Below are 25,828 nucleotides of genomic sequence, written 5' to 3'. Positions count from 1 at the left end.
GGACTGAAGGCTAAAACTTAAAGAACAATTGCTGGAATTGGGTATGTCTAGGCAGGACAAGAACCAATGGATGGAAACTAACCAAAGAGAGAAGCAACCTAGAACTAAGGAGAAATTTCCTGACAGTTAGAACAATTAACCAGTGGAACAACCTGCCTCCAGAAGTGGTGAATGCTCCAACACTGGAAGTTTTTAAGAAGAGACTGGACAGCCATTTGTCTGAAATGGTATAAGGTTTCCTGCCTGAGCAGGGGGCTGGACTAGATGACCTCCCAAGGTCCCTTCCCTTATCATCATCATCATCATCATCATCATCATCATTATTATTATTATTATTATTATTATTATTATTATTATTATTATTATTATTATTAGCTAATGAGGATGTTCAATGCTCTCCTGTTAAGAATGAAGGCAGTTACTACTATTTCTATAAGAGGGCTTTATACCAGACAGAACAGATCTGTTAGTATTTATTTCTGTAGTTACTGTTTCCTATGAAATTCAAATGTGGATTTGGCTTGGTTCAAAATGTTTCAAAATAATTGAACAGTAAATTAGAGCACCGCATATGTGACAGTTTTGATTTTGTAGCACTTTTGTTTCCAAATGCACATTTTTCCTGTCACTGGGTTCACCCTTCTTTTATGGCATCAATGCATCCGGAAAAACAAGAACCTCTGAAAAGGTAGATTATTCAAAATTATTCAGTACTATTATGTACTCTTTAAGTACAACAACTAGTTGCGTTTTTAGGAATATGAATGGATATGAAGGACAAAATGTGGTTGGGAGCATATGTGGACATTGATGCAGCAACTGCAGGAATCTCCTCGAACTAAATGCATCTTTCCCAGGAAAGATTATTGCTGTTTTAAGGTGTTTCCCGCAAGGGTTCCATGTATACCCACGCACCCACTGAATCTTGCCCTTTGAATTTGGATTGCTGAATGGCTCTAATTGCTATAAAATAATAATGAAGATAGATTTATTTATTTATTACATTTATATACCATCCATTTTGCTGTTAAGTGACTCTGGGCAGTTTACAACATCATAAAAGCATAACAAAACAATTAGAATGTTAAAAACATTAAGCATTAAAATTAAAATACTAAAAATTAACAAAAAAAATCAAGATAAAAATGGACTTATATGTAAACAGGTGGAGGTGGGATCTTCTCCTAATCCACTAACCAGATCCAGAGTGGATGTGCTTAGCCGGCTTTCAGGCCCTTTTGGATTCATAGTGGTCCCATTAAATTCATAGTGGTTTGAATTCTGAACAAGCATGAAAATTTTTATTTAAATATAGAAATCAGTCTACTTATATATTACTGAGAACCCAGCCATGTGAAAGAAAATTAAGAGTTCTGTTAATAAATTACTACAGGGTTGGGATAGATAGTTTCCTATTTAATATAAGCTAAGTGCTGGTATTCGTCCAGTGCCTCTTCTAGATATTTGATTAGAAATCACAGTTCAGTGGTTGGCTGTAGAAACTGTGGAAGTTCTAAGGAACTGGATTATTGCATAGCAGTTTGTGAACCCAATAGTGCAATCTGCAAGTTTAATTTTGTCTCTGAGATTGACTTCTGGAATTGCCTGGCACTTGTTGGTCAAATTATACCTACAAATAATAGCGAACTATCTCCCATCATTCTTTTATTAAAATCCACATTGTATACCTATTTTCTTCTGAAATAGCAAAAAATATGAGATTTATTTGCAAGAAGTCCTTTGTGGTATTATTTAATGAATATCCCCAAATGTATTATTATATTCCATAAGACGATAATGGGTAGCTAGAGAATGATGCAATGTAAGCTAAATTCTATGCATGTTTCCTTTGCAAGTAGATGCCACACAGATCAGAGGAACTTCCTTCCGAGTTCAGGATTGCGGTTTGAGATACATGCGAACAGTATTTATATGTGCTTGAAATGACTTAGTTCCATGGATCTTTTTAATAAGTTTTAAAAGACATTTTTGAATGGTGAGTATTGATTTCAAATGGAAGTTGATGGCGTGAGTGAATAATATAGTTGCACTGAATTAGAAATGAGAAATCCACAGTACCTGAGATTTATGGATGTTACATACAGGAACAAATGCTACAAATAAGATTCAGTTAATTAACTTTCTGGATAGCTGGAGGTAACATAGTAAAATATAAAAGCCACTGTGAAGATTTTTCCAAAGACAGAAATTTACTTCCTTTCATTTTAGTGGTTAAGTCTGTACAAAGATTTTTAAGTATATCTTTAAAATTCCACCCAGAAGCTGGAATCCCTGTGAGATGGGTGGCATATGAATTTAATAAATAATGATAATAAAGTAGACTTGGCTTTTATTTTTATTTTTTCGATAATTTTCCAAAATGCAGATGTAGCAAGAACATTGTTATATATAATGTGCCAGGACATCACCTCATTGCTAAAAATAGTAATATTTATATATCCAAACATTTACATTCAACCAGCTTTCTCTGTTAAAATTATTGATGGTGCAGCACATCACAGAGTTTAAAAGTAATAAGCTAGTTTAAAGGAGATTTAGGTTAGTCATAATTAATTTAAATCTATGAATTTCAGCAAATGTATTTAAAGCATGACTAAGTCTGAATCCAAATTGCTTGATTTTTAAACAAATAAAATAAATCCCATGAAAACCAATAGGATTTTTGTTTTAAAAAGTTGGGTGATAAGTAGAATAGACTGAGGCTTTCTCAGCCTCTTACAAAGTAAAATTTTAACAGCTCACCATAGTCCAAGATATAGCGGGGAGAAAAACCATATAGGATTCTTGGGCCATAGTAAACATCTGGAATTTCAAAGTCATGTCAGGGACTGACTTGAATGGTGGTTTATTCTATCAGTGGCTGAGCATCTGCCAGGAAGCAGTTTCACACATCCTTCGCACCAAAATGCTCTCAGTAGCCTTTTGTTCTGTTTTATTTTCCAGGATACATTTCCAAATAATGCATTGCTGGCATTAACTAAAATGCTGTTGCCATTTTTTGCCTTCTAACAGTGCCTGTGGTATCTATTTAGGCTCAGATGTATTTGGAAATAAAAAAGGGACTTGAAACTACAGTATTGGGTAGAAGCCGATGCCTGCTAGCGCATTGGTCTCCATTACTGTCTTTATATTTCTCTGGTCTAGAGACCACTGCTGAAAAACTTAGAGAACCTACATAGGACCATGTTTAGAAGGTGAGGGCCTTTGAGATAATGTTGATTTTAAAGATCTGAAATGAGCCTGGAATTAAACATACAGCCAAAATAAATCAATATTACTACAGAAGGTTGGTGTTTTTTTAAAATGTGCCTTAATGATTATTTTTTGGTAAGAATATCATAGTGAACCACAATTTTGTAAAATGATTCCCCTATAAGTGGAGCTTTTTTTATCTTTGAAAGATAAAGATTTTTATTTTAATTCACTATCAAACTATAGTTCAATCAGCAGGATATTCTTTATGTATGGGAGTCTTGAAAACAAACTTTTGAAGCTGCAAGTGAGGCACAATTTGTTCTATATGAACTTGCATTGATGGGCTAATCATTTCCTGTAATTAAACTCTTCAGAACAGTGAAGTTAATTTCCCTAATGCACATAAAAAGCTGACACACTGTATGAAGTAGGAGAGTTGCAGACATTTATAGGCATTCTGTTCCAGGATCCATGATTTCATTCCGTACTAGAATCAATTAATATCATCAAGTTGCTTTTCCTCTGTCACCAGCTCCTTAGTCATACCGTATGACTGACACAGACTTGGCAGTTCTGTGCTGAGCTAAGGTACCAATACCCTTGAGGCCAATGAAGGTTATTTGGATGGTTTCATAGACTGGAGAAGGATGGAAGCTCCAGATTGCTGAAGTGCTCCTAAACTGTCATACAACATGTGCAGCTCTAGCCCTTCTGCTGAGGTGAAATTGCTTGTGGGGTGAAAATCTAGTCAAATCTATGTTTGATCCATTATAGAAAATGATTTATGCAGTTGTCAGTTCAAACTCTGGTTCCAAGTTGACCTGGAACTTATTCAGGTATGAGTACAGTGGCTGCTAATACTGTATAAATCTTCTGGTTTCCGTGGGCAAATTAATGGAACTGACAAGTGGATCGAGTGATTTACAACCTGACTTTATTGACAGAGAAAATATATAGGTAGGCAATCTCTCTCTCTCTCTCTCTCTCTCTCTCTCTCTCTCTCTCTCTCTCTCCCTCTCTCTCTCTCCCTCTCTCCCTTTCTCCCTCTCCCCCCCCCCTCTCTCTCTCTCTCTCCTTTCACCAGGGTCAGAGTAAGTGTTCAGGGTTTGCTCTTTGATGATGTATATAGGAAGGCTACTAGCACGACTTAAGTGAGAAGCTTATGTGTTGAGGAGCAAGGAAATGTCTTTTTATAATATGTATGTGCTCAAAGGGGAAGAAAAGAAGCAGAAAGGCTGGGCTTTCTGAGAGGAAGGCACAGAACTATAATTCTGCCCTGCTTGCTTAGCACAGAGAGCCACTTCCACAGCCGAAGCAAAGAATTACGTTTCTCATGAGATTTGCTAAAATGGTCCAGATAGGAGACAAGGCCTCCACTCTGACAGGGGAGTGTATTTCAGATCTGATTTTAGTGCCGAGCTATTTGGAAGGCGAGGCTGTTGAATAATTCATAAGAACTAATATATTCTATAAATTTCAGGAGATTGTTTCCTCTTTGCTTGTTCAGTAACGTATTCATTATTTACCAAATTATTTTTATAGACTCTTCTTGCTTTGTATCTCATTTAGTAGCAAATTGATGAAAGAGGAGATGGTTAGAATCTCTGCTATTTGTTATTGTTTCTTTTTCTTTTTAACCTACCCTGCTTCTTATGCACTTTGGAGCTAATGTACCTGTATATATGCCCCTTTTACACTCGGTAGTGACCTGAGGTAAGCTGGGCTGGAACTCGAAGAATCATTATAATTTACTGAGTGAATTTCTTAGCTTCAACAGAGAGATTTAAATAGAAGATTGCTCTTCGTCCCAGGCTAATACAATTCTAATTTCACTGAGAAACATTGGTATTGGCAAATTCACAGAAACACTTTTGGAACAGTTCACACCTTTGAGTATGTTGCCATGGTGATTGCAGCGAAGAGGGAAGACCCATCTTTATACACATTCTAGCATATTGTGCCTTTCCGGTGCATTTTTGCGATAATCCTCTGTCTCTTAAGATACAAGTCTTGCCTTTGGTTTTAGAGAGCCCACTGAAAGATGCCCACAGCCTTTTGCCATGTAAACTAGCCATGATTCTGAATCATCCAGAGAACTGGTGAACCTGCTTTGATGTGAGGGTTCGTTGCTTTCCAAGGACTGAATACAACACAGCATAGAAAATCTTAAGTACACAATACTTTATTGCAGCGCACACCTTCTCTAACAATAGGCGATACCTCTGGGTCAGCTCCATCCCTCTAAAACTTGCAAGGTGATGATGTAAATATGTCTTTATTATTCCCCTTTAACGCTTAGGGGTTTTTTTTAATAAAAAAAGGTAAAGGTTCCCCCGCACATGCATGCTAGTCGTTTCCAACTCTAGGGGCCGGTGCTCATCTCCGTTTCAAAGCCGAAGCGCCAGCGCTTGTCCGAGGACGTCTCCGTGGTCATGTGGCCGGCATGACTAGACGCCAAAGGCGCATGGAATGCTGTTATCTTCCCACCGTAGTTGTCCCTATTTTTCTACTTGCATTTTACGTGCTTTCAAACTAGTTTGGCAGAAGCTGGGACTAGTAACAGGCACTCACTCTGTTACGTGACACTCGGGATTCGACCCGCCTTTTCTTTTCTGTTACAATTACAGTTTAATTGCAAAAATTGATAATCATAAATGTGGTCTGAGTGTTGCATGAACAAATAATTACTTTTGGCATTTGAAGATAACAAAACAACAACAACAATAATGTTGGAAGGGACCTTGGAGGTCATCTAGTCCAACCCCCTGCTCAGGCAGGAAAGCCTATACCATTTCAGATAAATGGCTGTCCAGTCTCTTCTTAAAAACTTCCAGTGTTGGAGCATTCACAGCTTCTGGAGGCATGTTGTTCCACTGGTTAATTGTTCTAACTGTCAGGAAGTTTCTCCTTAGTTCTAGGTTGCTTCTCTCCTTGATTAGTTTCCATCCGTTGCTTCTTGTCTTGTCCTCAGGTGCTTTGGAGAATAGCTTGACTCCCATGTGTAGAGCCATCTCTTGGGTTGTTGGAAAAGAGTGTTTGCTATGACCATTGTATTCTCTTAACAAAATTCTATCACCCTTTGCCCTCCTCCTTTTTGTACTCCAAGGCCAAACTTGCCTGTTATTCCAATTATCTTTTGGCTTCCTACTTTAGCATTCCAATCCCCCATGATGATAAGGACATCATTTTTTTGGTGTTAATTGTATAACATTGTAGGGCTTCATAGAACCGGTCAATTTCATCCTCTTCAGCACCAGCAGTTGGGGCATAGACTTGGATTACCGGTGATATTGAATGGTTGCCTTGGATACACACTGAGATCATTCTGTCATTTCGGGGGTTGTATCCCAGTATTGCTTTTCCTACTCTTTTATTGACTATGAAGGCTACTCCATTTCTTCCGAGGGCTTCTTGCCCGCAGTAGTATACCTGATGGTCATCTGAATTAAATTAACCCATAAATCAATGTGCATGGTTCATTGATCATCTTTGTTGTAAAACAAATGGTCTGTGATTGGATAATAAAATAAAGAAACATCTTGGGTTTGAATGGAGATGCATTATTTGTAAACCTCACATTCTTTTATAGTTTCATAGTTACCGTTAAATATAGGAAATTTGCAATTGCACAGTAGTAGACATATTTTCAACTGACATGCTTTTTTTGCTTTCAACCATTGTTTTGCTTTTTTTAATCAATTATTAATGTCCCTTTATTGTCAAGGTTGAATTGCAGAAAAGATGCTTTGATCTTGCCATTATGGGAAGGCTATTGGTTGAATGGTGGCTTATCAACAGCTTCCTCTTTCTCATTTGCTTGTTTGCCACAACCCTTAAACAAAACTAAGGTACAGTTTGGTCAGTCTTAAATAGCCCAAAGCAAAATTTCTTTATTGACCTTAGTTGTTAATGCACGATGACCGGGCTTTGTGGTTTGGCCATGTTGAAATTCTGGGTTTTGTAGATACTCGTGTAGCATTCAGGTTCAGTAAACCTTTCCATTTAACATATTGTGAGAGTTCATGCCATTGTTGTGTGAACTTCTGCTGATCTGATCTTTCTTTCTGGTATGTGGTCCTTTAAGCAAACAATTTCAGCATATTCCGTTTTCTTGTTTCTCTTGTCTCTTTGGTGTACATTTTAAAGATCTTTGGTGTGCATTTTAAAGGCACTTAAAGGTCAGTTAGAGTCACTAGTTTTGTGAGATGGTCAGCTATATAACTTTTTAAAAATAAAAATTATGAAATATATCTATTATTATGTCTTTAAAAGATGACTTTATTACAGCTGATAATATCCTACTGGCAATGACATGGTAGGGCTTTATTTTTCTGTTTTACAGTGGCACTCTTGCTGCATTGTATAAGTTAAACTATATGGTTAGAAAGATTAGTCCAATTACAACAAGGGATGGTTGTAGGATTTCATTGCTGGCACTTCTAGGTAGGTTTGAAAAGGCTGTGATGCTACTGCTAGTTACACTATGTCTGCATAAGGTAATGTCTTGTGTACTAGCGCCAAAGATTTATTTTCAATGGCAAAGTTGTTTTTATTGAAATATTTGCCCCAGCTTCTGTTTATAAAGTTGTGTGTCTTGATAACTAAATAAGACTGATGGGTACATATACTTAGTGTGACAAAAGTATTGGATTTTAAAAGTAGTATTAACTCAAACTTCTGTAGGAACCACATAGTTACTGCCAAAAATTAAAGTGTGAGAAACCAAATTAAAAAGCCACTCCAATATAATGTGTACTTTGAATACATTAAACTCGACTATTTTTAATGTCTTTTTTATAGCAGGTGAAGTGTTACATTCAATTTCCCTACTTTCTCTCTCGTTGTCCTGTAGATTGTAAGTCAAGCCTGAGACCTGCATCTCAGTTGTGTCCTGGATAAGAGGAGTCACAGATGTGTGTGTGTGTGTGTGTGTGTGTGTGTGTGTGTCTGTCTGTCTGTCTGTCTGTCCGTCCGTCCGTCCGTCCGTCTGTCTGTCTGCCTGTCTGTGGCTTCTTCCTTTGTCAATCTGTTAATTTAAATTGGTATTTTCTATTTTGGAAAGAATAACTGCAGAAATTGCTGCCACTGCCAGTCAAATATGAAGCCGCATTACATTGCCAATTGTGATTAGGAAACTTGATGGTTGTTCTTACTGAGGAAACTCTAGGAACATAATCTGTGCATTGGACGTAATGGCTTCTTAGACTGGTGATTTTGTGTGAACAGAGTGTGTGAAAGCCATGGAGATGAAAGGCATATATTCTGCCTCTCCCTTCTCATCCTTGGGGCACAGTTGCTTCTCCCCTACTGTGAAAGGGGTACTAAAATTCCCTAAGTCATTGGAAGAGATATAACCCATCTAGTGGCAATAAAGAAAGACAGCAAGCCCAAACTAATCAGTAGTGCCCTTAGGCTGCTTCAGTTTCTGTGACAAATTAAAAGAGTTTGAGGGATAAGCTGAGGAGAGAAACCAGAGGGGATTGTACAAGAGGAGGCAGCTGAATGTAAAAAGTTTGGGCAAATTAGGCTGTCTGAAAGATCCAATTTGCATGTTGAAGAGGCAGAAAAGGTTCAGAGGGTAAAATCCAATTAACAAATCAAAGGCAGCCCCACAATTAATGGGAGCCAGAAGATATAAATAGGGCCAAGATCTATATTCAAAATGGATAAATGGAATTAGTCCTGCAAGAATTTCTTGATTCAAGAATATGTCTGACTTCAAGCTCATAAGTAAAAGTTTATCCAGCTGGACATCCATATTGAGATATACAGATCTCTGGCATGGATAACTTTACATTTAATGCACCAGGCAAAATTATGAATATTATGAAAATTAAACTGTTAGGACCAGAAGCAGTATTACAAGGATGCTATGTTGGCTTATGCCAGGGGTAGGCAACCTTGGCTCTTTTATGACTCATGGACTTCAACTCCCAGAATTCCTGAGCTGGCTCAGGAATTCTGGGTGTTGAAGTCCACGAGTCATAAAAGAGCCAAGGTTGCCTACCCCTGGCTTATGCAAATGCAAATACAATTTTAACCTACATCAACTAAAGTATAATTTCCAAATCCTGGAAAGTAACTGGTCCAATTTATTTTGGTTCATAGATTCCACTTCAAGTAGATTAAAAGAAATAGAAAAAGATTTAGAGAGCGATAATGGATGTGATCAGAGGAATAGGAACTAAATCCCACATGAAGGAATTGAAGGAGCTGAATGTATGTAGCCTTATGAAACAACAACAATGAATTGGTCCTGATAACCTTAAATAGTCCTTTCCAAATCTACAGTTTTTCATACCTGCCTGGTATTCATCCTATTTGACTGGAAAAGAGCCCACTTCTTTTATACTGTCTTTTAATAATTGATCATGATAGTTTTTCCACTATGATTACGATTCTCTTAAGTGTGGCCACGTCAATTTACAGTTCACATTTTAAGAAGAGGTCTCTTACATCTTTCCAATTCTCAACATGTTCACTCGTTAAATTATACCTATGCTAATGAAGTGTGAAAATCAACCAAATGACAATTCTCTGTAATCACTTAATGTCTCCAGAGCATTGTGGATTGTTTTTATTATTATCTTATGATTTGCAATCCATTCTGAGTCATGTTTCATTTAGGGCGTTGTTCCAACAGCTGTTTTAGAAAGATGCTCAGGTGGGTGTTGGCACCCAGAGGACAGCCTGCATTTGCTATTGTGAATTAATCAATTGTCTTGTTTTTATTAGAACCTGAAATGACTTTACTTTTTCTTTTTGCAATGTCTGGATACTACCCACTGCAGCCTAGAAATATTAAATGGGATGAAAAATTAAAATGAATTTGCTAGCGTGGTGTAATAGTTAAGAGTTGTATTCTGTTGGGAGGCTCTGATTCTAGTTTACTATCAGATAATCAAAATGGATTAGGTGAAGGCCAATCTGTGATTCTTGCTTATCTCACAGGTTGTTAGTGGGGATAAAATGAAATTATGCAAACCTTCTTGAGTCCTGGAGAAAGATAGAACATAAATGAAATCAATTTCAGGTTGTTTGTGTTGATATACATTTATTTGGATTTTCTGTAAGACTCGCTCTGAATGCTTTCTTCTTCACCTTGCTGGCACTTGTGATTTCTTTTAAAATTAGAATATTTATTATATAGCTTTATTACGCTGTTGCATTCATTTTTACTTTTTATCTTGCTTCATAGAAATAGAATAGAATAGAATAGAATAGAATAGAATAGAATAGAATAGAATAGAATAGAATAGAATAGAATAGAATAGAATAGAAGCTGTAAGGGACCTTGGTGGTCTTCTAGTCCAGCCCTCTGCTCAAGCTTGATAAATATACCATTTCAGACAAATGATGGGCCAGTCTCATCTTAACAACTTCCAGTGTTCACAAGTTCTGGAGACAGGTTGTTCCACTGATTAATTGTTCTAACAGTCAGGAAATTTCTCCTTAGTTCTAAGTTGCATCTCTCCTTTGATTAGTTTCCATTTGTTGCTTCTTGTCCTGCCTTCAGGTGTTTCGGAGAACAGCTTGACTCCCTCTTCTTTCCGGCAGCCCCTGAGATATTGGAACACTTCTATCAGGTCCCTCCTCGTCCTTCTCTTCATTAAACTAGACATTCCCAATTCCAGCAACCATTCCTTATATGTTTTAGCCTCCAGTCCCCTAATCATCTTTGTTGCTCTTCTCTGTACACTTTCTAGAATCTCAACATCTATTTAACATCGTGGTGACCAAAACTGGATGCAGTATTCCAAGTGTGGCCTTACCAAGGCATTATAAAGTGGTATAAACACTTCACATGATCGTGACTCCATCCCTCTGTTAATGCAGCCTAGCACTGTGTTATATAACACTTTGCAGTTTAATTTTCATGCTAGTAGTGAACACAGGCTGTGGTTAAAATTTAAAAATATATATGCATGAACAGTTTGGCCAATCTTCTGAAAAATAAAAAGCTTCTTGAAAAAGGATCATATTTTGATTTGCTTTTCTCTGCTGAAAGGAAATAGGTTTGTTGGGGTCTAGGGAGAGAATCCTTAAGTTATAGAATTTTGCTAGAGGAATTGTGGAGAATCTTTGCTGCCATTTTAGTGGGGGGTTTTTTAGTCTTTTTTGTAGAGCACTTCTGTTTCATCAATGTAAACTAACAAAAAAGTAAAGACTCCAAAACATTTGCAAAATATTCTTTCAATTCAATAAAAAAAGAAATCAAAATATCATTTCCTTTCTTTTACAGTTTGCATCTTAGCATCCTTAAAAGAAATCACCTTTAATGAACCATCAGATGGAATAATGGTGACTTCCCATAATGCTGATAGGTGACCAACATTATATAAAGATAGTCATGTATTTGACACTGCTTTCATTTGCATTAGGAGCAGAATTCTCCAGCTGAGATTTTCATGAATGCCTTTGTGTCCTTAAAATGTAGGACACTGAACTTTGAGACTAGAACTGTTCCCAAGACTACACATAAGCCTGGGAGGTACAAAAATATCCCACAAGAAGGCTCTGGTAAACAACTTGTGTACTGTTGGCAAGAAAGCCGCATGGACACATCCATGCAGTCTCTAGGAGTCAAACTCACCTTCATTTTTTAAAGATACAACTTTATCATGTAGGTATTACTGACATAAAAGGTAAAATCTCTTTGCTATATAAATAAAACTGGTAGAAAATGCTTGCAAACCCCCCCCCCCTGCCTTGTTTGGTCTATAGGAAGCATATAAAAGTCAGGGAAGTAAAATAGAATTTGAAGTGCAGTTGTAATGATTCTGATGATAAACATGTAATTTCTTTTTTTTAATTGAAAAGTTTTTCAATACATTTTATCTTTAACAACCCCTCCCCACCCACCCCCTTCCCAGCCCTACCCAACCCTCCCCCCCTACCCTCCCCCCTCCCCGTCCCCGACTTCCCAGAGCTAAATACAAGGTATAAAAGTAGAAACAATCATAAACAACCATATGCTAACAACAATGAACTATTAGGTCTATCGCACTTTAGCTCTTATAGAGTGACTACAAGCAATACAAATATCATATCAATACTTATTCAAATGCTAAATGAAACTTTTTAGTCCCATATTTATTCTGGATATAATCAATCCATTTTTTCCACTCCGTAATATAACTTTGTTGCGAATGGTCTTTCAAATACGCCGAGATCTTTGCCATTTCTGCCAGGTTAGAAACTTTTAAAGTCCATTCTTCTATAGTCGGCAGTTCCTCCTTCTTCCAATATTGACCTACTAAAAGTCTTGCTGCCGTAATTAAGTTCAACATCAACTTAGTGTCCACAACAGTAGTATCAGTAATTATGCCCAGTACGGTAAAAACAATTGCGGACAAAACTTTATCCTTTTCTTAAATATCTTCTGCATGTTCCACCAGATTTTAATCCAAAATGCTTTAACCTTTTTACAGGTCCACCATATGTGAAAGTACGTTGTGTCTTCACCACCACACCTCCAACATTTAGACTGATAGTTCGGATACATACTTGCAAGCTTTTTGGGATCTAAATGCCACCTATAAAACATTTTATAAAAGTTCTCTCTTAAATTTTGAGCTTGCGTAAATTTTATGTTTCTCACCCAGATATTTTCCCAAGTATCCATTGTAATAACTTCTTGAATATTCTGAGCCCACTTTATCATGCAATCTTTAACAAGTTCTGTTTCTGAGTCAATTTCTATCAATGCAAGATATATCCGTTTGATATGTGCTGGACCCTGATTTCTAATTTGCTTTACAAGATTTTCATCAGTCATTGAAAAACCAATTTTCTGATCTTCTTTCCACCTGGCCTGTAGTTGCCCATATTGAAACCAGGTTTGAACAATCTTCTCTTCTCTTAAAAAGTTATACGGCTTCAAACACCATACATTCCTCTCCAAACTTAAGATTTCCTTATATGTAATCACATCATGTTTGAACCCAACATTTATATTTTCTATTGCGTGTTTCGGTATTGCCCATAAAGGTATCTTGTAATTTAACTTATGTCTATACTTTTTCCAAACTCGCAACAAAGCATGTCTTAAAATATGCACCTTAAACACATTATCTACCTTCTTATCATACAATAAATATGCATGCCAACCAAATAACAAGTCATGACCTTCAAGATTTAATAATCTCCCTTGTGTTAAATTAATCCAATCATTTATCGCTGACAATGCAGCAGCTTCATAGTATAAAGTTGGGCATTTGGTGGAGCAGTGGGTTAATGCCTCCTTAAGTAACACCAGCTGCCTGCAATTAGTGCAGGTTCACGTCCCACCAGGCTAAAGGTTGACTCAGCCTTCCATCCTTCCGAGGTAGGTAAAAGGAGGACCCAGATTGTTGGGGGCAATTAAGCTGACTTTGTAATAATGCCGCTTGGGGTGTGTGTGAAAGCCCTAATAAGCAGGCATATACATAGAATGAAGGCTACTGCTAAGCTTGTAAGCCGCCCTGAGTCTTCGGAGAAGGGCGGGATATAAATGGAATTAAAATTAAAAAAATAAAAAAAATAAATAAATTTTAAGACCACCTCTTTCACGCGTATCCTGCATAATCTTAAATTTAACTCATGGCCTTTTCCCTGCCCATACAAATTTATTGATACCCTTTTGCCATTCCTCCAGGTTTGAGTCCTTTTTAAGAATGGGTATCATTTGAAATAAGAACAGAAATTTCGGCAAAACATTCATTTTCACTGCTGCGATTCTTCCCAGTAATTACAATTGTAACTTTTTCCAGCTATCCAATTCTTTTTGAAATTTACCCCATAGCTTTTCATAATTATTTTTATATAACTTTGCATTTGAGGGTGACAAATAAACCCCCAAATATTTAACCCTTTTGACAATTTCAAATCCAGTTAACCCTTCTAAAACAGCCTTTTGTAATACTGTCATGTTTTTAGCCAATATTTTAGTTTTTTGTATGTTAACCTTGAATCCAGAAACTTTCCCATATTGCATTATTATCTCCATCAGGTCCACAACAGAATTTTCTGGCTGGGTCACCGTAACAACCAGATCATCTACAAACGCCCTCAATCTATAATCCTGATCTCTTATTTGAATTCCCTTAATTTTTTCCGAATTCCGTATTTTAATCAATAATATCTCCAATGTTAAAACAAATAATAGAGGTGATAACGGACACCCTTGCCTTGTGCCCTTTTCAATATTGCATACTTCAGTCAGACTGTTATTTACTATTATACGGGCTGTTTGCTTTTGATATAATGCCCTAATTGGTTGTAAAAATTTATCCCCAAAATTCATTTTATCTAATACTTTCATCAAGAATTGCCAATCCAGTTGATCAAAGGCTTTTTCAGCGTCCAAAAAAATCAGCGCTGCAGGGATCTGGTTGTTCCTTTCCAAAAATTCCGACAAGTCAACTATATGCCTCACGTTATTTTTCATTTGTCTATCACTAATAAACCCAGTTTGGTCACCATGAATTATCTGTTGCAGTACCCTCATTAATCTGTTAGCTAAGACCTTAGCAAATATCTTGTAGTCCGTATTCAAAAGTGATATTGGTCTATAATTTCTTGCTTGAGTGACATCCTGATCTTCCTTTAGAATCAAAGAAATAAAAGCAGTTTTCCAAGACGGAGGCACCCCTCCTCCCCTTTGAATTATCTGAAACAATTCCCTTAAAGGCTTTATCATCTCCGACTGTAAATTTTTATAATACACCGCAGTCAATCCATCCGTGCCTGGCGCTTTGCCCACTTTCAATTGTTTAATTGCCAAAAGAATTTCTTCCTCAGTTATCAATTGATTCATCTCTTCCTTTTGCTCTTGTGTAAGAACCGGAATATTAGCATTCCTCAAATATGCATCAATATCTGCTTCATTACTACCTTACTAGCATCCCAAACCATATCCATAGAAGTACCCTTATTCATATTAGTTTCAAAAAAAACCATCTGTTTTTTACATTCTTCCACATTTTCCTGATTTCTAAACAGGTTCTCATTTAGACGCCAGGAGCGCCTATCTCTGTTATCCTTATCGATCTCTAACCAGACTGGACTATGGTCAGACATAATTCTTGGACAAATCTTTATCTTCTTAATCCTAGAAAAAAAATCATTAGTGGTTAATATAAAGTCAATCCTGGAAAAAGATTGATGTCTATCAGAAAAAAAAGTATAATCCTTTTCTTGTAAATTTCTTTCTCTCCAGATGTCTCGCAACTCCAAATCATCCTTCATCTCAAAAAAGGATTTAGGCAGTCTAGCATGACTTGGAGTACTCCTAAAAGAATTACTCTTGTCCATTTGTACATCCAAGACACCATTCCAGTCTCCCATAAAAATAAAAGATTTATAATCCAACTGAGTGATCTTGCTGTGTAATAAACTATAAAAATCTGCTTGTTGTCCAACCAAAAGCGTTTTTTGCCTTCTATCAGCAAATCTATTATAACATATCTTCCTTGTTTATCTGCTTCTATTAACTCCGCTGTCATAGTATTCTTGACATAAATAACCACTCCATTCTTCTCATTCATTGCAGAGGCAATAAATTGTGTACCCAGTCTAGAGTTCAATAAGTACTTTTGGTCCATAGCCCTAATATGTGTTTCTTGTAAGCAAATAACATCAGTCTTAAATTGTTTTAAATATTGAAAGATTTTCTTTCTCTTCTGTGGTGAATTTAAACCATTGACATTCCAAGTTAAAAACTTAGTCGCCATCCTTAGCGACCCGAAGCTTTTGGAGCGCATCTTCCAGAATCCCTTTGACGTTCTTAGGCCACGCCCCTCCCACAGCTTCGCTATAGGTACGCTTTGGAGGTTCCATGACATTCTGCTGGTCCTGTTCTTGCTCTCGTCTCATTCGTCTCAAAGCAGCACGCGTCATCCTCTGGTCTCTGGCATCTTCCGATGAAACTGTAATTTGATCCACTCCTGTAGCTTTCTCATCTGTCTGCGTTGTTCCTTCAGCACCTTGAGGCTTTCCCTCGCCATTCTTCTTTGTAGATTCCAAAAGTGGTAAGGGGGTTGCTTTTAAGACATTACTGTAAAAATCACTTGCCTGCGTCACTGTAATAAGACGATGTCTCGTGCCTTCATACATCACCACCATACCCACTGGTATCTCCCATCTAAACTTGATATCACGTCTCCTGAGCTCTTGTGCTAAAAAAGCAAAGTCCTTTCTTCTCCTTAAAATTCTCGGAGGGATCTCTTTTAAAACCAGGACTTCTTGCTCAGCAGCTACAAGCTTAGTATTGTAAGAAACTTGGATGACTTCATTCCTGATTGCTCTCTTTGTAAAATAAACAACCACATCTCTAGGTAATTTCCTTTGTCTTGCAATCCACGAATTAACACGAAAGATTTTATCTATGTGTCCCACAATTTCAGCTGCTGGCCGTCCCAGTACCCCTTCCAAAGCCTCAGAGACTATTTCCTTCAAATCTTCTTTAGGATTCTCTTTTAAGCCCCTGATCCTGATAGCAAACTCCATCTCATGGTACTGGACCAAGGTCAAGTCGCTGTCAATTTTATCCACCACATTTTCAGTCTCTGACATTTTTGCTTCTAATCTGAAATTGTTTTGACTAAGATCTTCCACTCTTTCGTCCAAGCGTTCAATACATATAGCCATGCCTTGAAGTGCAAGCAAGATGTCCGCCCTTATTTCTGTTAACTTCTCATCCAGCTTTTCATCCATAACTTCAACTAACTTTTCTGTCAGCTTCTCATCCAGCTTTCCATCTATAATTTCAGCTATTTGCTGTGAGTGCTTTTCCAAAGCATCTTGCAAATCTTTGACTGTCAGTGCAGGAGTAGGTGCAGGTGCAGGGGGCAATAAAGCTTGCAATGAAGATTGCTGCACCGGGGCAGCCCCCGCGCTCCTGAGAACTTTGGAAGATTTAGCCGCCATTTTCCCCCACTATTACTTGCTACGCACTTTCACTTTCAAAGTCTACAAAGTCCTTTGAGCTAAAGAACAAAAGTCCACTTTCACCTTGATCTCCTGTATCGCTCTGCCTGCATCCTTGCACTCCAAAATCCTTTCCTGCTGGCAGGGATGGTTGCTAACGCCTTGTTCTGCTCCCAAAAGCACGGAGCAGAAACGCTGCGCAGCCCGGAGCAAACCCAGGCTTCGGGGGGGCTCAATCCTTCAGCCGCCCGAACTTTAAGCTCAGGCAGCCCTGGAGAGCTCAACCCCTACCTGGGTACTCACCCCCTCCTCTTCTCCCGAGGAGGGGGCTTCCGAACCGCCAAAACAGCTGATCGGTGCTGTTTTCGGCGGTTCTACAAAGCCGCGGAGCGGACAGCCTGGAGATGGCTGTCTTCGGCGTCGCCTCGCCACCTGGAAGTGAACATGTAATTTCTAAAATGTAAATTTCATAATATAGGTTAAAGACTATGATCAGGTGAGCTAAGAATTTTGGTTGCAGAGATGATTCACTGGAAGAATATGTGGATAAAAGAGTTGAAGTTTACATTATGATCTTAAAGACAATTTTTATAAAATGATATATTGTGACACCAGAGAATCTATCTAGAATGTATAAAGGAATTTCAAATATATGTTGGAAATGTGAACAACATGAAGGGATATTTTATCATGCTTGGTGGACATGTAAAATAATTTTAAAAATGGATTCAAATACATAGATGCAAAGAATTGTAAGTTTCAGTGGAAGCCAAAACTTTTCCTTTTAGGACTCATGGATCAACAGTTAGAAAAGGGCTATGGAAGATTATTTCAGTATATGATAACTGAGTAAAATTACTATATGCAAAGATGGAAAAAATTCGTAATAACCATGCAGGAGTGGTTGGTGAAGTTGACAGAGCTTGCTGAGATGGACAAATTGACTTCTTTGATGAGAAAGTTTATTACTGACATTCATCAATGACTGGAAACCCCTTATGGATTTTTTTGCATGGGAAAGAAAATGATTTTGTGACTTACGGTTTTAATGATCAGAAAGCGCATGTTATTGAAAGAAGAGAATTCTGATGAGATCTGTGTGACAGAGATTTGATTAGAATTATTTGTATAACTGCTGAAATCTAAAGCACTTTTTCATATACAAGTAATCCTCGACTTACGACCACAGTTGAGCCCAAAATTTCTGTTGCTAAGCGTCAGATAGTTGTTAAGTGAATTTTGCCCCATTTTAATGACCTGTCTTGCCACAGTTGTTAAATAAATCTGGTTTTGCTTGTCAGAAGATCACAAAAAAGTGATCACATGAGTCTGGGACATTACAACTGTCATATATATGAGTCAATTGCCAAGTGGCTGAATTTTGATCACATGATCATGGGGATGCTGCAAAGGGAAAATGGTCGTAATTCACTTCTTTCAGTGCCATTCTCACTTCAAATGGTCACCAAATGGAACGGTTGTAAGTCAAGGACTACCTGTATGTATTTTCTGCTCTTTTATTTTCTTTTCTTTTGTCTTATCTTCTTTTTTTATTTTTTTATTTTTTATTTTTCACATTACTATTTTTTCCCCTTTGAATGGACTTCTTATCAATGCAAAATCTTTGAATAAAAAGTTTTAAAACAAAGAATGTAAAAAGAACTAGAAAAGCAGGAATGCATTTCTTTTGCTTACTGTACTAGATGTGCAAACTCCAACTAGCTTATTGGATAAGAGGAGTTCCTGGGCTTTGAACTATGTGAATGCTTGCTAATCTCCTGCCTCAGGCTGCAATTCTTGGACCAAGCTCAAGCAGGCTGGCTTGCAAAGGCTTTGCTTGCGGCCTCCTGAGTTAATTACATTCTCCCTGTGTGTGAGCTTGATTTCTCTTTATGTACACTCTTCCATTCATCCTTCTTGGGGGTCGATCTGCCAGATGCCCCTGTGAGCATGCTGGCAGAATAGAATCTAGTTCTCTTTAGCCATGATCACATAAGCCGTTGAGATACTGTCTTGATGGGCCATTTCCTTTCTGTTTTCCCCTCTTTGATGGGATTACAAATGTGGCATTTTTTGTGTGAATAGCCTTACTTTCCTTAGAAGAGTAAACATTCCTCAGAGTCCAGGGATGCTAATTACCCATCTGAAAATACTCCCAGTTAGCTGAGCGTTCACAGGTCTGGCAGCCTGGGACAGATTTAGGTAGCTGGATCGATCTCTGCCTTTTGTCCTGCTCTCCAATCCCCTTCCCCATAGCAAGAGAGAAAATAGAGCAAAACTATGGATATCTGAAATCTTGAAAACTGAAATCTGATGGATTACTCTCTAAATCTCAGGATTTATAAATAGTGGGTCTCACTGGAAGAGTTGAGGGCTTGTCATTTTGCAGCTGAGTCTTACTCAGCCCTGCTCCCCATTAGATATGTTGGATTCTAACATCAGATTGCAGTCAAAATGGTCAAGAAGAATATTTTTTCCCTTCGCTACATTCATTTTTCTACCGATGCTCTTTCTTTTAAAACAGGAATAAGAGTTCCTGTCTCAGAGGAACAAACAACAATTATTTTCTATGATTTTGAAATTACAGTAAATTTTAGTATATTGTCTTTTGTGCACCCACATTACTCTACAATCACATATTCAATTTGCAATTAAGTATTATTTCAAGATCTTTTTCATAAGAACTGTTCTATATGAGATAAAGTCACATTCTATTCCTATGTATTTTATATTTATTTCCTAAGTGGACTTTGCATTTGTCTGTTACATTTCTTGCTACTGCAATTCTTTTTCTTTTTTAACATATTCCAAAGTAATAGTTTTTCCATCCAATATTAAGCCATCTGTTTAATGTGTTTTTCTATCTCTAATTGAAGTCATTAATAAGTGTTGATATTTTTTCCAGTTTGATGAACACTGTGGGGGTATGACTTTTAAGGCATTATGTATCCACTTAATTATCATGCTTAACTAGCTTTCTAATTAGCATATCAGGGAGTACTTTGTGAAAACAAGATATATTATGTCTATAGTATTCCTATAATCTATTATGGAATTTACCTGATCAAGAACTGAAATAAGAGTACTTCTTAAGTACTCTTGACAAGTCCATGCCATCATATATTCATGTCTTTTTGATCTGCTAATTCTCTAATTCTCTGGGTCTTCCTTCTGTCCCATATTGAAGACATTTGTTTTTTTCCCCCATTGATCTGGCCCTTCACCAGTTCTCTAAAAAATTCTCAAAGATAAGGGCCAGATCAGACCATCATATAGATCCTTATTATTTTAGGAAACAATTCATTTGCTTCTGAAGATTTCAACTTATTCAAAGTGTTCTAAGGAAAATGAAGATTTTTGGATTTCCAAACAGAAATGGGTATTTTATCATATAGTATATTTCTCCATCTCTTGCATCTGTTCCTTTTCAATAAATAGAATCCTTCTATTTGGGGGCAAGCTATTCCACTCGTTTGATTTGTCTCACTGTGAGGAGGTTTCTCCTTAATTCCAGGTTGCTTCTTTCTTTGATCCGCTTCCAACCATTGTTTCTCATCCTTCCCTCTGGTGCTCTGGTGAACAACCTGACCCCCTCTTCTTTGTGACAGCCCCTCAGATACTGGAACACTGCTATCATCATCTCAGGGAGACTGCAACCATCATAGATACGAGTCAGTTGCCAAACGTCTGAATTTTGATCACATGACCTTGGGGATGCTGCAATGGACGTAAGTGTGGAAAACGGTCAGAAGTCACTTTTTCAGTACTGTGGTAATTATGAACGGTCACTAAATGAACTGTTGTAAGTCAAGGACTATGTGTACTTGTAATGCACTCTTAAAGCCCTGTAGAAATGCCAGATCTTATATCTTGAGGTCTGTTGAAGGAATATAACAGAGATCCCCAACCTTGGCCATTTTATGACTTGTGGACTTCAACTCCCAGAATTCTGGGAGTTGAAGTCCACAAGTTATAAAGTGGCCAAGGTTGGGGACCCCTGGAATATAACATATTCCTTCTTCTTTTTTTTCTTCAGTCATATTGTCGATGCACTGGCATCCAAAAGAAGATTTCTTGGAAATAAGCGTCATGTATTTCCTTAAAATTTACTTCCAAACCTGCATATTTAGCTGAAGCTGATGCCTGGTCATCCAGGCCTCCAATGCTGTCTAAAGATATAGCTGGAGATATGTATCTTCATTGCAAGACCAAGGATAATTAAGGCAATAAGGGTGACGACACTACTTGCTGTAGACACCTACCATTAGTTGCCACTGACCAACATTTTATTGAAACAAGTAATAATCTTCAGAACTATGGAGAAATTGCTTGTCTACCTTTCTTTTGTGACATGGCCTTAACCCATGGGAAATTACATTTTATATTCTGTGCACAGGGCATAGCAAAAAGCGAATCTCTTTATGCAAAACATCTGAGTCTTTCGCTAAGAGCCCTGCAAAAGCTTCCATTTAAGCCCAGCTAATTATGACTAGCAACCTGTGCCATAAATTAAAGCTTACAATGAGCTCATGACCAGTCAAGGTCTGTAATGTTTACAAGCCAGAAGGTCATGGAGGAAAAACAGCAAGGAACAGCCCTTTAATACACCATTGGCCTATCTGTCAAAATTATTAATTAAATTTTATCTCCTCTCCTGCATGCTTGAGTGCCACCAATAAGAATCTTCAGATGAGAGGACCTCATGCGCAGGAATAATTGGGTGCTTATCACAAGCCAACCAGTTTTGTAATATGATGTTTTGGTTGGCAGCTATCAAAACGTACTGATGGATGATACCAGGAGTCTTTAAAAATACTAAATTGAGCACCATGTACATATCAGTAGAGAAATCCTTGGATTTTAGATCTTTAAATAAAGAAGATAGTTGAGTATTGATAGAATATGTACTAATAAATGTATTCATAAGTACCTTTAGGGGAAAAGAACCCCAGTGAGTGTATCTCACAGATCCCTTATGGAATGTATTATGAAGGAGAAGCATTTTTGTAGAGAATTAGTAGATTAAAGAAACCCTTCTCTTTTCTGCATTTTAGTCTTGAAAAACAATTTTGATTTAGTTTACTACTGAGTCTTGAGCCTAGTCCAAAGGGCTAAAAAAGGCTTCATTAGAACTTAATATGTAAGGCATTTTTTTCTTTTTAGGCACCCTATTTGTCATTCTGACTTCCAAGCCCTGCTCTGCCATCAGTTCGTCCTGTGTGTTTGGCATGATTTTGCATACAAATTACCTGGATGCATGAGATATCTCTGTGATGTGCTAATAGAAATATCAAAAGCTAGGTCAGGTTAGAGAACAGTAATAGCTACAGGCCCTCCCTTATGAGAGAGATGAGAACCACCGCAATACTATTTGATGCAGTAATTTTTATCATACCAAGTTAACTTGCATTATTTGATCCATCAAATTGAACACAGCCAGTCGGTTGCTTATGGTGTCACACCAAAGGAATGGAGCAAAATGCTTAAATGTTTATTAGACCACACTAGTGACTAGTAAACCTTTAGGTGCAGGTAGTCCTTGACTTACTTTAGTGACCATTCGAAGTTACAACAGCACAGAAAACAGTGACTTATGCCCATTTTTCATACTTATGACCGTTGCAGCTGCCCCACAACAGCTGGAATAGTTTACATTCCTTTATCCTTTACAGCTCAAGATGACTTTATTTTCTTCTTCCCAATAATTCTGCAAAAAACAACCAGGGTGTCACACTGTAACTGACTAAAAAGAGACTTCAATGTAGATCTTCACAAACCTAGTACAACTCTAGTATACTGTACAGCGTTGGTTTCCAAAATATTTTTGGCCACTGAAACATAGACAAAAATCCATAAAATCATTACAGTATTTCTGTTCTCAACAGCCTTTTTGTCCTATTCGGTATAGGAAACTCCTTTTCAAGGGAACTTGCACGGCATTGTGAATAAATTTAATTTAATTTAATAATTTAATAATTTGATTTCTATATGTACAAAGGGAGGTGAATAAAAGGTTTTTCTGTTATATTGTAGAGATGTTAAGTATTAATGCTTTGTGTTTTGGTGAGGGTTATTTCTCAAGAGCTTTTTTTTTTAAAAAAAAAAGCATAAAAACATGAATGTGAATAATGTAGGGGCTAGTGGAAACTCACCATGTTCAAATAAGTTAGTGGATTACTCCAGAAAGTACGACTTTATCCTGTTGTATGGGTCTGCTCTCCATAGTTGCTACTGCTTGTCCAGTGCTTGTGAGAACAGGAAGAAACTATTCGACACTGTTTTGAATTAGCCTATGAAGTCATGAAAAGCATCTCCATGTTCAATATACCATTAAAATAACTTGCAGCAATATACAGTATATACCAAAACACTTAGTTGTTTATTTCACTTTATTAATGATAAAAAAGAAGCATTTGGACTGGAAAAGCTTTCAGTAGCTCTTTTATTAATAATGACTGAGTGTCCTAATATTGCTTATATGGGTGGGAATTGCCCAAAATGTCGTATTTTCTGGCAACAAAAACAGTTGATCTATTCTGACATTTGCAGTCCCTGAAAAGTTATAGTGATGGAGAAATGAATTATTGGGAAGGACAAGAATGATCTCTGCTTCCAGTCTAGCTAGGTTGTAAAAGGTCAATTTATTCCACTTCTGACCCACTGAACCAGTTTATTTAATGCTGCTCCATTTTGGAAGTACTAATAGAAAGCATAATATCACAAAAACCTCCTTCGTCCCCACTGAGAATTAACAGAGTGATCTGCCAGTAATCTTACATCCATTAATTTCATAGCTATAAAGAAGGATCATGGTGGCCAGGGAATTGCTGGAAGAATGAAGCTTGAATCAAAAGTAGAGCTGCCGTAAGCAGACCTTTGATTTTAGCAGTCATCCCACTTTCTACAGATGTTCAAAAAGCTGCTAGAGATCTGAACCAGATGGTTTTCTGAGGACCATAATAAAGATATTTCAACAGCACTCTTTCCAATGGAGAAGCTTCCATGTTTGGTTTTGTACTACGATCCTTTATTCCATCATGGTGGGAGCTGATGGAATTGTAATCCAAAATATCTGGAGGTCTAGGTTGGGAAAACATGTCATAGTTTGGCTGGATGACTTTTAAGAGCCAAACAAGACTTTAAACACCAGAGAAGCTACAGAGACCTGTATTATATGGAATGAAATAATGTTCACAATGAATGTTTTAAAACAATTGTTGTAAAACACATTAATGGGTTCAGCAAGGATTTGCCAGACTTTATGATTTTGGGGGAGGTGGGCTCCTCCCCCAAAAGACCTTTGGCAGATTCTCTTTGAGTGGACGCCTTTCCCACCCCACACACATCTAAATAAAGTATCTGAAATGTTTAAGCCAGTAAAGGCAATAGGCTATATTATAAAACTCAATATTGAGTTTTCAATGTTGGGCTTTCCTGAAACTCCCATTTCCTACGCCAGAGTTATCAATACAGAAAAAAATCAAATGACATTATCATTGGATGCAGCATGAAGAAAATGGTAATGGCAAAGTGAGCAAATGGAATTCTGGCCTGAGGCCAGTCTTTAAAAGCCCCTGTTCTGTACAAATGTGGAGGATTACTGGCTGCACATTCCACAGATAATAGCTCGATTTGTTTACCGTGGCTATTTTTGCACTACATAACCTTAGATTTCTGTCCTTTATCCCTTCTATCACAGTAGCTGAAGGTGAGTTGGTTCTTTTTCTTTGCTGCAAAAGAAAGCAGTCATGTATGAATCCATGGAATGTGATAGATCTCTATTCTTTGTTGTGCTACTCTCTCACCTCAACAATGATTACTTTGGTAAAGCCACACATTTAATTTACAGCACATCTGTCACTTTCCTCTGTTAAAGGGATAGCAGCCAATTCAATAGCAAGCCTGAGATGGTCTTTCCAATTCCAAGATGCCTTTCCTGAGGAGTGCTGAGCTAGTGTGATTTCACTGGACTCTTGTGATGGATTCTGAATTGGCCTGAATACAGAATAACTGAGTTGGATGGGACCTTGAAGATCTTCTGGTCCAACCCCCAGCTCGGGCAGTAAACCCTATACCATTTCAGACCTTAGGTTGTCCAATCTCTTCTTAAAAACTTCCAGTGTTGGAGCATTCACAACTTCTGGAAGCAGGTTGTTCCACTGATCAATTGTTTTAACTGTCAAGAAATTTCTCCTTAGTTCTAGGTTGCTTCTCTCTTGATTGTTTTGTTATCAGTGGAACCATCCTGGAGGTTCTGCAGCAAGCATTTGCTAGTGAGTAATTTTCACAGCCTGTCTTGACCATAACTCAACACAACAGTGTAGGTTAAGCCAAACCTTTCTTTAGCTGTTGAGAAGCTGATGCTGACATTTCACACCTGTCCCTGTTTTGTTTATAACATTGTTCTGTTACTGCTTGAAGCAAGGAACAGTATACAGAGTTGCTCACCAAGCACAGGGCTTTAAACAGATCACAGGGATTAAGAGTGAAATAGAATATGACAGGCTGTGTGCGGTGGCATCCACGCCTGGCTCTGCTAACCTTTATTTAACACAATCCAGTCATATTAGCCTCATTGAAATTATAAGCATAGTTCTCTGGGCACCTGACAGTTAAGTATCAGTCCTAGAATACAAATAGCAGAACAAATAGACCCACAAGCTATTGTGCCCTTCAGAATCCCTCTCATCACTGCAGTAATACG

The 25,828-nt window shown here is 37.5% G+C and overlaps 1 protein-coding gene across 3 annotated transcripts in view; it reads left to right on the top strand.

Moving 5' to 3' along the window:
- PPP2R2B (protein phosphatase 2 regulatory subunit Bbeta) overlaps positions 1-25,828 on the top strand; it is a gene marked incomplete at its 3' end in the record, with an annotated part of 279,756 nt that overhangs the window by 119,924 nt on the left and 134,004 nt on the right. The window lies entirely within an intron of this gene.

Source organism: Vipera ursinii (assembly GCF_947247035.1).
Source record: "Vipera ursinii genome assembly, chromosome: 2".
NCBI lineage: Eukaryota > Metazoa > Chordata > Lepidosauria > Squamata > Viperidae > Vipera > Vipera ursinii.
The sequence above is the reverse complement of the archived record's forward strand: the minus strand, read 5'-3'. Positions and strand labels throughout refer to the sequence as shown.